We start from the raw sequence: 12,283 nt of genomic DNA on the forward strand, positions 1-12,283 counted from the left end.
TGCAGTCACAAGACGAGAAATCAGAAAATCCATGCTGCGGAGCTGACTGACTTGGAGGCATGAATTGATGTCACACAACATGGATGCAACAACTGTTTTTATAAGACTACCAGTGACAGGCCAATGGTAACAATTATCTATGTCATTCAGTAGACATGAAGGCAACAATATCATTGTGGGGTTTCAGTCCACTCTTGTAATGAAGCCCTTTGAAGTTCTACCTGATCATGACTTTGAATTTTTATCGTATAATATGCCACCAGGATGGTTCACGCTCAAAGTTTTGAATCACCTCTGCACATGAGTTCAGCGATCCGCACGCTGCAGCAAACATTCACCACCTGTTGCATTCTGTAATTTCTTGTGGTCCATCTGAGATTGTTGTTTTTCGGCAGTTGCTCCGTGCATATTATATTGCAGGAATCTTGCAGGCATACGCAGGTGAGGTGTTACAAGTGGTACAAAATGGATATTGTATAATGCATGAGTCATGGATGTTCAAGGACAAATTCAACCACATTTCCAATGATGAAAAAGGCAAGGGTGATAATGAAAACTTGCTCCCGCACTTGTGAATTACAGACTGGCACCTGATTTGCCACTGATAAGCTGTGGAAACTATAAAAGGATCCTAGTTTTTACTTTGTTTGTTTTTCGATACTGCATATGCAGCTTTATAACTAGACCTAATTAACGTACTGAAGGCGCAGTACATTTACAAAAATGTCGCAGTGATTAATTGTGTACTGACAAGAGATTGGAAAAATATCATCTGGTATAAGGAGATTGTGCGACAACTATTGATAATCTTTATAAATATGGAGTATTGTTTTTAAGCAAATATGGTATTTGTGCTTTCTGCAAAAAATACTATTTATTTGGGGGGGGGGGGGGGGGGCACAACTCACACTACCAGTTTTTCCGGTACAATAAAAACTGTATGCAAGGGAGGTCATGGGGATGTGGGTGTGGGTGGGATGGGGTAGGAGGGTAATGATTGTGAGCCAGTACCATTGCTCTGACTCAGTTTGTGGTAAATTACCCCATGTTCCTCTTACCTGCCCCAACGCTTTTCTTTAATTTTTTTTTCTGTCTGTCAGTTGACATCAGCCACAAAGTTGTGTCCTGACACGCAAGCTGCGTCAGTGTGGGATGACATCATGTACTGTACTGTCGGGATTTGTTACCTTCCCCTGTTTCCACCTCTTCTTCGTCAGGCGAAGATACTTAGGCAGATCTATTGTTCAAGGTTATAAATCGTAGATACCCCAGGTGCTATTACCATTGCTTTCTTTCTCTCTTTTTCTTCTCTTCTCTCTTTCTTTTTAGTTTGTCTCGTTATTATGATCTGTGCGTTTATTGAATTGAATCAAATTAAGTCTACCAGATATCAATAATTGCAATCTTAAAGGGACTGTACAGTACTTGTTGAGGTGGGGATTCATGTTTTGAACATTCCTAAGTGAGATAATGAGAGAACCTCTTATGAAATATGAAAGAGTGTGTAATTATAAGAAGGATTCAACGTTTATTTGAAGAATATTGGTTTTCAAATGGCTGAGATATCCAAAAAAGTGATAATAATAAAAGGCGACAGGCCACGCCTTTTATTAGGATCTCTTTGTTTCACCATGTTTTGGATATCTCAGCCATTTCAAAACCGATTTACATCAAATAAACTTTTGATACCCCTTAGAATTGCATGCTCATAGACATCTCATAGAGTGGTTTCTGAATATCTCGCAAAACGTTAAAAGCTAAATCCTCACCTCAACAGAACTGTACACACCCTTTAAATCCACCAGATACCAATAATTGCAATTTTATGTGCACATGTGTAATGGGACCATTTTTCCCCCTTTGTGTTTGAGGGCAAATTACTTGGAGACCTCGTCATTTTTACTCCTTTGGTAACATGCCAGGTATCAAGGATGTGGAAAAAACTGGCGCGATACAGTGGTTTAATGTTGACATGAGAAAACATTCTCACTTCCTGCACAAAAGGTGGGGGGGGGGGGAGTTGCGGTCCAACTTTCGACCAATTGCCTTGCAGAAATTGGTGCGGTAAATCGCGTGCTTGTTCAATTTTTTTTTTTTTTTAACCTCTCGCCAGTAATGCTGGCTCAGATGTATACAGTATTTGTAACATGATCAAAAGGAAAAGAAGATAAAATGTTTGGATGCAGACAAAAGGATAAATACAAGCTACTTATGAGGTGCTTTCACCAAGAGTAACCATTGTGGCTATGAAGCTGAAGAATTGATCGCATGATTAGGGAGGCTATGTTGTCTGGTAAACAGTCCATTTTAAGAGGATATAATGATGGGCTAATTATGTGTATTTTTATTTTGATGGGGGGGTGGGGGGGGAGAAAGGATGTTAATCTTGGAAGAAAACCTACCTTTTGATGACTGTGATTGATTCTTTGTGAATCCAAGGCTTATTCACTTTCGGATCCCTGAAATGCTGAAACTGGCATTTGAAGAAAAGAGATGTGATTTAGTTTAGGGGGAGGGCCAGATTTATGTAACTATTTTGAGACAAAGCTGTAGTGAGACATCCCCCCCCTCCCTTTCAGGGGAATGGTCATGCTTCAAGACGGAGAAGAAGTATTTAGGGCTTTTTACACTTGTAAATTTTGCTTAGCCCCGGACTATCGGTGGGGGCTAAGGGGGGGCCTTAGCCCCACCGATAGTACGGGACTATCCTTAGCCCACTTTCTGTTTACACTCGTTTTTGCCAAAGTGGGCTAGCCCCACCGATAGTACGGTACTATCTGGCCCTGCAAAATAGCAGGGGTTAGCACCGCAATTGCGGTGCTAGCACCGCAATTGCGGTGCCAAGCAAGTGAGTGTAAACAGAACGAAAAAATAATCCTGGGCTAAGCGACGGAGACGAAGTGCGACCCTCACTGACCAATCAGAACGAGGTAATCAAGTGCTGCCGGTGCGTGCGTGTACGTGTACAGTACACAGCGTAATTATGAATATTCATGTGGTTTGGAAAGTCCGGGGCTAAGAAAGACGAGTGTAAAAAGGTCAGTTTTCTCCTTAGCCCCGGACAAGAGATAGTACGGGACTAATTGGCGAGTGTAAAAAGCTGAAAAAATTGGTACGGGACTAACGATAGTCCTGGGTCAGAGAAAGTCCGGGGTTAAGAAACACAAGTGTAAAAAGCCCTTTACAGTACCTTGTACACGCAACTTTAACTGCAGTCGTGATAATACCTCCAAATAATATCATGCTGTAGAAGTTGGTTCAAGTAACTTATTGGCCATATACAAAAGAGGAGTCAAGGCATTAAAACGTGGAGAGATCAAGTGCACTGCAATCATCGTCATCTTTCAGAGTGAAAGTATAACCTTTTCATGAGCTTAAGAGAGAGATTACTTGATGGACTGGTGAGAAGGAAGCCAGAGGATGGACAGAACTGGTCCAGGTCCTGGTCCTGTAAGGTTTCTTCCAAGGTCCCCCCTTCTTTTGAAGGCAATTCCATCATTCTGGCAATTGTCTCCCAAGAAGTCACCTGACCAAGTCCATCCCGATGGCTGTGATGATGCTTAAGACCTCATCACATGTCCTGTGCAGACGCGGGTTGACCTTTTTTACTTTGAAGTATATTTTGATGCTGTTATTGTTGAACTTTACTATATCAAAACGTAAACATTATCCCATTCTAGAATAGGGATCCTAGATTTGTCCATATCCTCAATCCCTGTCGGCTCTCCCCTCCACCTTCCCTCGCAAAATAGGGATATATTGCTTGAAGTAATCCTCTTAATGCCAAGTTTAGGAAGACAATCATCATCAAGATGATGTTAATCTTCTGGTCCTCGACATCTTTTTCCACATCTATCACGTGTTGCATTCCATGTGTCGTCTGTTTTGATATGCTGTCACAATGAAAACCTCTCCATTGAGCAGGTTTTTGCTGTAGTTGAATGTGGTAGGATTCTCTCCTTCAAATTTAAGCTGGATGACTAAAGGATCAATGTCAGTACTGATGTCATGTATAGAGCAGAAACCTCACACCTGACACAAAAGGATTCTCAACTCTTAATTTTCTACCCGCTCTCTTTTCATTTTCTCTTCACTCCTTTCAGACAGTAAATTATCCTCCACTTTGAAGTGCCTTTGAAATGAACTCTGAATGAAGCAATTCTCTCCTCATTTTAATCTGCTTTCTAACCCGATTTCAATGGCAGGCCAGGTGATGTGACAAAAGTGAAAGTACATGATACTTGGCCTGTGGTTTTCTTTTGTATATCAAGTGTTTCTCCCCCCTACCACCCCCCCCCCACACGAGCCCACCTTCAAATGTACCTATGGAAGTGTACTTCTTTGTACCTATGGAAGTGTACTCCATTACAAGAGGACCGATTCCCAATTAATCCCTTGATCCTTTCACAATTCTTAATCCTGTTCCAAGAAGTGTAGTGAAAGCTAATAAATCTCTGTGCTTTCCTGCCTTTCTTCTTCTGGTCAGCTCAATCCATTTTATTTCGGGGGGGGGGGGGGGGGGGGGGAGATGACTATTCAAGTCTAGCGATTTGTCCCAGACAACAAAAGTGATATTGGTTGTACTGCTTTGTTAGTAGCTTATTAACCCTCTGCGTGCTTTAAAAGCCGATTGGCACAGAAAACCACATAGCATTGTACACACTGTCCAATCTCAGTGGCACAGAAGGAGGTAACCCTTTACCTCAGAAATATTGAAATTCCTCATGAGCTTATGTTCTTCAATGCACCTGAGTCCCACAAGCAAAAGTCTTCGTATCCATCTGTATTATTGTGCAAGGAACAAGCATTGCATAGAGGAGTTAAGTCTATCTTTGCAGCAGGGGACCTGTTCTGCATTTTGCCGATGGGACTTTGAAGGTGTGGTGCTCAGGGGCTTAATTTGAACATTGGGCACTATGATCCACAGTAGTCCTGATGGGGCATAACCTGTCACACGTCAATGGTGAAATCCACTTCTCCTCAGATTATCATTTACTAGACTGTGGGATTAATCCTGATCAGCCATGAGACGATAAGTAATGTCTTCCCCAAGGGTATACATGTAGATGTTTGGTCGGTTGACAAATGTCTACTGCAGGTGAATGATGAAAACAGATATTAACGAGTATATAGGAGTGTACATAAACGTGTGTGATTATAATCCTGTACATACCTTAATGTTGCTGTCCAACTTTTTTTGTCAGCTACAATGTACAGAAGGTATACAAATGTTGCACTAAGGTATACAATATATGAGTGTGACATACTGCATATTCATATAATATATTCATTTATGATTTATTATTATCATTATTATTATTATCATCATTATTATGATTATGATTATTATTATTATTATTATTATTATTATTATTATTGTTATTATTATTATTATTATTATTGTTATTATTATTATTATTATTATTGTTATTATCATCATCATCATCATTATTATTATTATTATTATTATTATTATTATTATTATCATCATCATCATCATCATCATCATCATCATCATTATTATTATTATTATAACTTTTTTAGGTGCAGCTGTATGTGTCACTTGTCTCATTCTGTTATGTTAGTCCTATTTTCAAATTCGGAAATGGTTACTTTCCCCTATCTAAAACTGGCTCTAAACAGACAGACAGACAGACAGACAGACAAATAGAAGAGGATTTTTCTTTTCTTTTAACTAGTTCCATATTCAGACATCTTTTTTTTTTCTTGTAGTGCATTTACAATGAATTCTGTAAGTGATCAGTTTCAAATGGAGAATGCAACAAGGAGAAAAGAGCTCAGAACTTGAGACATCAAATGCATTTTTGAATGCTTTCAATTCTAGGATATTGATATGTCATCAGCATTGAGCTGAGTAGTCCCACTTTTTATTTGACATTTTGACACAGTAAGATGGAAGGGGAGTTTATTGACCTTCTATGGGGGGGGGGGGGGAGGATTACATCAACAATGAAAACAAAACTTTAGCAGTTGTAAGTTTGATGAGAATTCTTATGTATATTCTCTAAATGTGATTAGGTAAGGACTACCTCTCATGAAGCCTTTTTTCAGGGGGGGGGGGGATGGGGGTGGGGGAGTGTTATTTTTTTCCACCCCCCCCTAGGAATGCAAACACTGATGTACACCGAAGCAACAAACAACTCATTGCCAGCGTCTCTGGATGCTCTTCCAGTGGCGGTGAGTAGAGCTCGCTTGGAGTGTTGTTTGGACTCGCTACCAAAAGATCATCTCCGGCAGGCTAGCTCCACACTGCAGACTTGCCCTCCTCCATGAACCATGCGATCGCGCCTCGGGCGACGACCAGGTTATGTTTTTCCAGCCCTTAACCTCCCGCGATCACAGCCAGCTTCCCTCTGCAAGCAAAGAACGATGCAGCAAATGTTGACATCTCATCAGCATCCAGCTCCCTTTTTTTTTTTCTCTCTCTCTTTAGAAATATTTAGTTGATTTTCATTGCGATCTCCATCGCTGTTGATGTCAACATCTCCAGCTACCAGTCGATCAAGATGGTCAAAAGTTCATGACAGATAATAGATTAGATAAAGAACAAAACAAAAATAAATCTACCCCTTCCCCACCCTCCACTTTGGCAAGCAGGAGCCAGTAATGGCTTGTTAAGTGGACTTGGGAATAGCAGCTTGAAAGCACGCAGCTCGATATCTTCTAAGATTGCCTGGCATAGCCAATTGGAATTTTGAACTGTCCAGTGGACATAGCAACCCCTGCCCTCTTCTCCCCCCCCCCCCATATTCTTTCTTACCATGTAGAATGGTAAAAATACCAATGAGATGTCTTTAGAAGAGCTCTTGGAAGAAAAGAAATGCTCGAAAAGAGGTTTGTTGTGGCATTTTTGTGGTGTTGTGGAATTTGAAGCCCTTGAGTTGTGCTCCTTGGCTTTTTCGCTAAGTGTGACATCCGTCCATTCTGCGAGGGACATGAAGAGATTCAAACAAACAGCCTTTCTGGAGAGCCCCCATTTACAGCTCTGCCGAGGACAAGACAGTTCCATTTGAAATTCTTGACTCCGTGGGATGAGACAAATCCTCCATTTACAATCATCCCCACCCAGTGTAAACAGTTGCCGCCTTGCATCCATCCATCCTAAAACTTGAGGGGAAGACAGTCAAATGGAAATGACAATATCTTCTCCTCAGGCACCCTTCCTTCTCTTTCTCTCTCCCTCCAGAAATGCCTCAACATTCGTCACCCTGACAAGTAGAAGCTGTACAGACAAATGCCATTAATAGCATGTTTTGCCCAATCTATCTCAGTTGAGCCAATAAAGAAAAGACAGAAAGAAAGAAAACTGCGTCTGAGCTTTCATTCATTCCGCCGGAGGATGTTTGAATGGTCAATTTGTTTTGAGTAGGATCTGAATTTTCTCAAGGAACGAGTGAAATGTGAAAAGGAAAAACAGAAATTGATGACTCGAAGCGAAAGAGTATTTTAGGTGCCGTCTTCTTTGTGGAAGCTCGAAAACTGGCTTGCAGGGGGATTTAATGTTCACGTGAGGGCGAGGTTTAATGGTCCCCCAAATGAGGTTTGAACACTCATCAGCTGAGAATCAGCCCTTGCTATTAAAGATGAGCTTGTTTATTCATTGTGTCTAGACAAGAAAAGACCAATTTGTTGGATAGTGTATAGGATTGATAGAAATTCATGAACATACACGTGTAGCGCAGTACCAACAGTATCTTTATGTTTCACCGTCTTTTCATGAGGTTCCCTGTTTGAGTTAGTGGATAAGATAAAATGGCCTGACAAAGGGGTAGAATGCAAATGCATCTTTGAATCCATTATCCTTGATGTGGATGAGAAAGTGAATGTTGAGATGTTATACATCCTCAAAATGATTTTTTTTTTTTTTTTTTGTGGAAAGTTTTTGGAACTTATCAAAATTCTTTTGTATAGTGTAGGCCTACTACTACCAACTGATATGACGTTGACCATAGCTACATTTAGGTTGCCAGTGCTTATGATGCAAGCAAGCAAGACACACAGAAGTTTGAAAAACTTGTTTGCATTTCAAATGGCCACTGTCTTAACTCAAGGTGTTCAATAGATGACCATATCTATACTTCTGTGAAAAGTTATAGATGAGTAATGCTGAGTAATGTGTGGAGAAGGACAAGGACCCCCTTTGTATCTCTTCACCAGCACAAAAAGCATCTGTCCGGCACAATGGACCTCCTTCATTTTAATGAACAATCGCCACAATGACCCTTCAGGAGATTAAAAGGGATTAACCAAATCATCGCTTGATCCGCTATCGGCCGAAGTGCGTTTCATCCCCTCTTGAGAATAGCCGTTTATTACGATACTTGAAGAGAGAATCGTGGCACGAATTTTGCCTCCTAGAGGCCCCGAGTTTACATCATATCCTGTGTTACCATTCAAGAGAATTGTTGTCATGCATCTTCACGTGTGAGCTAAAGGTTTCTGCCCCAGTGGAAATGGTGATGACATCATTCCTCCGAGAAACCTGTCCATCATAATGAATATTAGTTTAGTGTTCATCTCCCCCCCCTCCCCCTTTGTGCCTAGTCTAACTTTCACTTGTCTAGAGGATGTCATGAGAATTGTCTGACTGATATCAAAAAGAACAAAGGAAAAGAAAACGATATTCATAAATTTGCGTTCAATGATTTTACTTCCTGTGAGGTCATAATGCACAAGCAGTGCCAGATGCATTGATGTATGCCTATCTACATGCAGACTAGTTCCCATGGCTGCAAAGTATGCATCTGTCATAATATTTCCCCAAAATGACAGATTTGCAGTTTATTGCTAATATGAGCATTCAGTAGTAGCCTGCATGTATTTTGTGATTGATTTGAAACCAAATGATATAGGACAAAGACAGTACCGGTACTGCACAGCAGTTCTAAATCAGCTATCTGGTTTTCCAGAAACTCTGCCTGATTGGTAGGCCTTATATTTCAAACTTTTTTTTTCTCATATTATTTAAGATTTGAATGTATCTAGACCTAGTGTATAATCAATATTTATTTTAATGCAATGCTTTGCAAAGTGGTGCATGAAGTATTGATAAAGATGATAATGATAACAAGAACAACAGTTATGATAATCGTAATAATAATAGTAATGTTAACAATGGTTATGATGATATGGCTAATACATGAGAACTACAGCAGTATGATTATCCATATAGTTTATTTTGTTGAGAGAAATTATAAGAGTTGTGCATTTTTTGTGAGTATCACCATTTCAGGTTATACTTTCTATCTCGAATTAGGCTTTAAAAAGATAAACATACACATGCACACATTTACACAAAACAGAAAACAGACAAACCTAAAGCCAGCAGTAAAAGATAGATTTTGCTATTATCTTGTTACTACCTTGTGATCCAAAGCCGAGAGCTGACTTTGACAGACTAGGTACAGCTGACTTGGATACAGTCTCTTGCCGTAACCACGCCCAAACCACAATACGCAAGTTTCAGCTGTAAAATGGTTTGATGTTTAACCCCATGAACATCAGAATACATTTTAATGTGCATTCAGATGGGAATTCATTGTATTTTGTCATAGTCCCGGGTAAGTTGTGGCTTAATGTAAACAATATTCGATAAGGAAGTGGGTGTCTGGGAGTTTTGGATGACTGATTGGATAGGATGTGATTGTGAAACACATCATCTATCCAGAAAGTTTTGATACGATTTGGAACAGTGGGAATACCCTGGCCTTCAGATGTCATTACGCCATTAGACTGTCTTAATAGAGAGTGGATGTATCCTACATTGTCAAGTCTGAAAGCTCAGTGGGTGACCAAGCTTCCAAAAGAGAAGGGGGGGGGGGGGAGGGTGGGAGTCCAGGGAGACAAAACAATGCTTTTCACATCTCTGCTCAGTATTCACAACATCCAATATCAATGCATTTGTGAGGCATTGGGGGGGGGGGGATGGGGGAACAAATATTAAGTGTCTTAATAGAAATGGTTGCTCAATGGTAGAACTGTTATACTCTGGAGTCATACTCATAGTATGAGATAAAAAAGGACACCAAAAGCATAACAATCAAACATTTCCTCCTCCTCCCCCTCCCCATCCCCGCCCCCACCATCCCACCTGAAGGTCCAAGCTAAAGGGAGACAGGTATTAGACAGGTACAACGATCATAAGGATAATGCTGTTTTCATGACAAAAAGTGGTAGACAGTGTGAGGATACATAGTTGGACGGTAATAATGTCTTTATATAAGAGGTTTTATCTTGAACTTTGTATTTCTTTTTCTGAAAGTTTCAGTTGGCTCCACGCTTACCCAAATACTTAAAGGAAACTTAATGTCTTATGTACAAACTCCATTGGGTTTGCAAAATTGTTCGCAGAGAAGTAACGGGTCAAGAAAAATTACATAGTGTCATTACAGTGATAAGAAAGATGTCATTGATCATGCCTAAAAGTTTTTAAACTTTTATGCGGATTTCAGCTGCATCAATACACGTGGCCACTTGCATTTGGAATTTTACCTTTATGCTGCATTTTGTGGCCAAAAGACATTCTTTGTATGGAAGACAAGAATTGTAACAAGTATTATGCCATCTGGACCTGGGACTATTTTGGTATTATAACTCATTTTAGACTCATTTTCTTTGGATAATGATAGCTGAGTCATAGGAGAATATTGTATGCATGGTATGTGAGCCATTAGCAACATAGATACCACAAAGCAAAAAACAGTGGTGGGTGTTATATGACTCATTGGTGATGTTGAAGGAAAAAAAAAAAACCCACACAAAACATATATTTCTAGTAGTACACAATGTAGTACAGGTAGAAGCTGAAGCAGAAGTAGTAGTAGTAGTAGTAGTAGTAGTAGTAGTAGTAGTAGTAGTAGTAGTAGTAGTAGTAGTAGTAGTAGTAGTAGTAGTAGTAGTAGTAGTAGTAGTAGTAGTAGTAGTAGTAGTAGTAGTAGTAGTAGTAGTAGTAGTAGTAGTAGTAGTAGCAGCAGCAGCAGCAGTAGTTGTGGTAGTAGTAGTAATAGTAATAGTACTAGTAGCAGTAGTAGTAGATGAAGTGGTATTAATGGCAGTAGTAGTACAACTGTACTAGATGTAGAACATTTTGTATAAAATGTTTTTGTTGTAGCTGTAATAGTTCCAGTGGTAATGGCAATAGTATTTAGATAGTCCGGGCGTCAGTATTGTAGCAGGAGTAACTGTAATAAAGATTAGCAAAAAAGCTACTATGCTCACATTGTATATCTTTCAGTTCTTTGGGTGGCTAAATGATGAATATGAAAAATAAACACACAGTTAATGACATTAAATCCCATGAAAAGGGAATCATTTTCCCATCAATGGTGATTAAAGCTATTTCACATTGTGTAAAATTTGCAATAGAAGTGAGGAAAAAAAAAAGGATAGAAAAAGTTGTTGTGCATTATTGTTTTGATATGGTCTACATGTAGGCCTAATGTTTTGTCACTGCTGACCAAACGGAAGTTACCGGTGACCCAGTAAAGTGGATAATTATGTAGTTATAGCCCTACAATCTGCACAGAGTACCCACAGAGATCAGAGACATCTATTCTGGGCATTGACAATGTGACTGACGGAAACAGTCAAACGAGGTCAGCCAGAGGTGAACCACATTTCAGCATCCGCCTCCATTCATTAGCACATGACCATACCCAGAAGGAGAGGGCTTAGAGCTTCTCCGATCTGCCCCAGCCCCGGCCCAGGCAGGGTATCATCTCCTCGATTTACCATTTGCAGATGTAACAAAAACCCAGCATTAGTGCTTTAAAAATAGTTCTAAAATGTGTGTTAGGGATAGAAACAGCCTGTGTAAAAATTTAAATTGGTAAAATTGATGTTAAGTATTGTTGAATATACAAAATGTGAACAATATTTATAGTAAAAATGTTTCCAGAGTAAGCCATCTACAGTTATAGTTTAATGAGAAATATAGTGATATCTCGTTATAATTTAGGCTTTATTGCAAAAAATCAATATGGTAGGATGGATGTTTTGTGATACAACTGACCTACTCATATGCATCAAAAGTGATACATTGTATCTTGAACATTTTTTGAATCACTGCTCCCAAAGGTAACAGGACCTTTAAAGGGATGGTACATAGTATCGATGGATATGAGGATTGGGCTTTTAACTTTTTTGCAAGATACTAAGAAACAACTGATGAAATAGTACAGGGCATACCATTCTAAGAGGAATTCAGAATTCATTTGATGAAGATTGGTTTAGGAATGGCTGAGACGTCCAAAAACAAAGTAAG

Source organism: Diadema setosum, chromosome 15 (assembly GCF_964275005.1).
Source record: "Diadema setosum chromosome 15, eeDiaSeto1, whole genome shotgun sequence".
In the NCBI taxonomy this organism is placed as follows: Eukaryota; Metazoa; Echinodermata; class Echinoidea; order Diadematoida; family Diadematidae; genus Diadema; species Diadema setosum.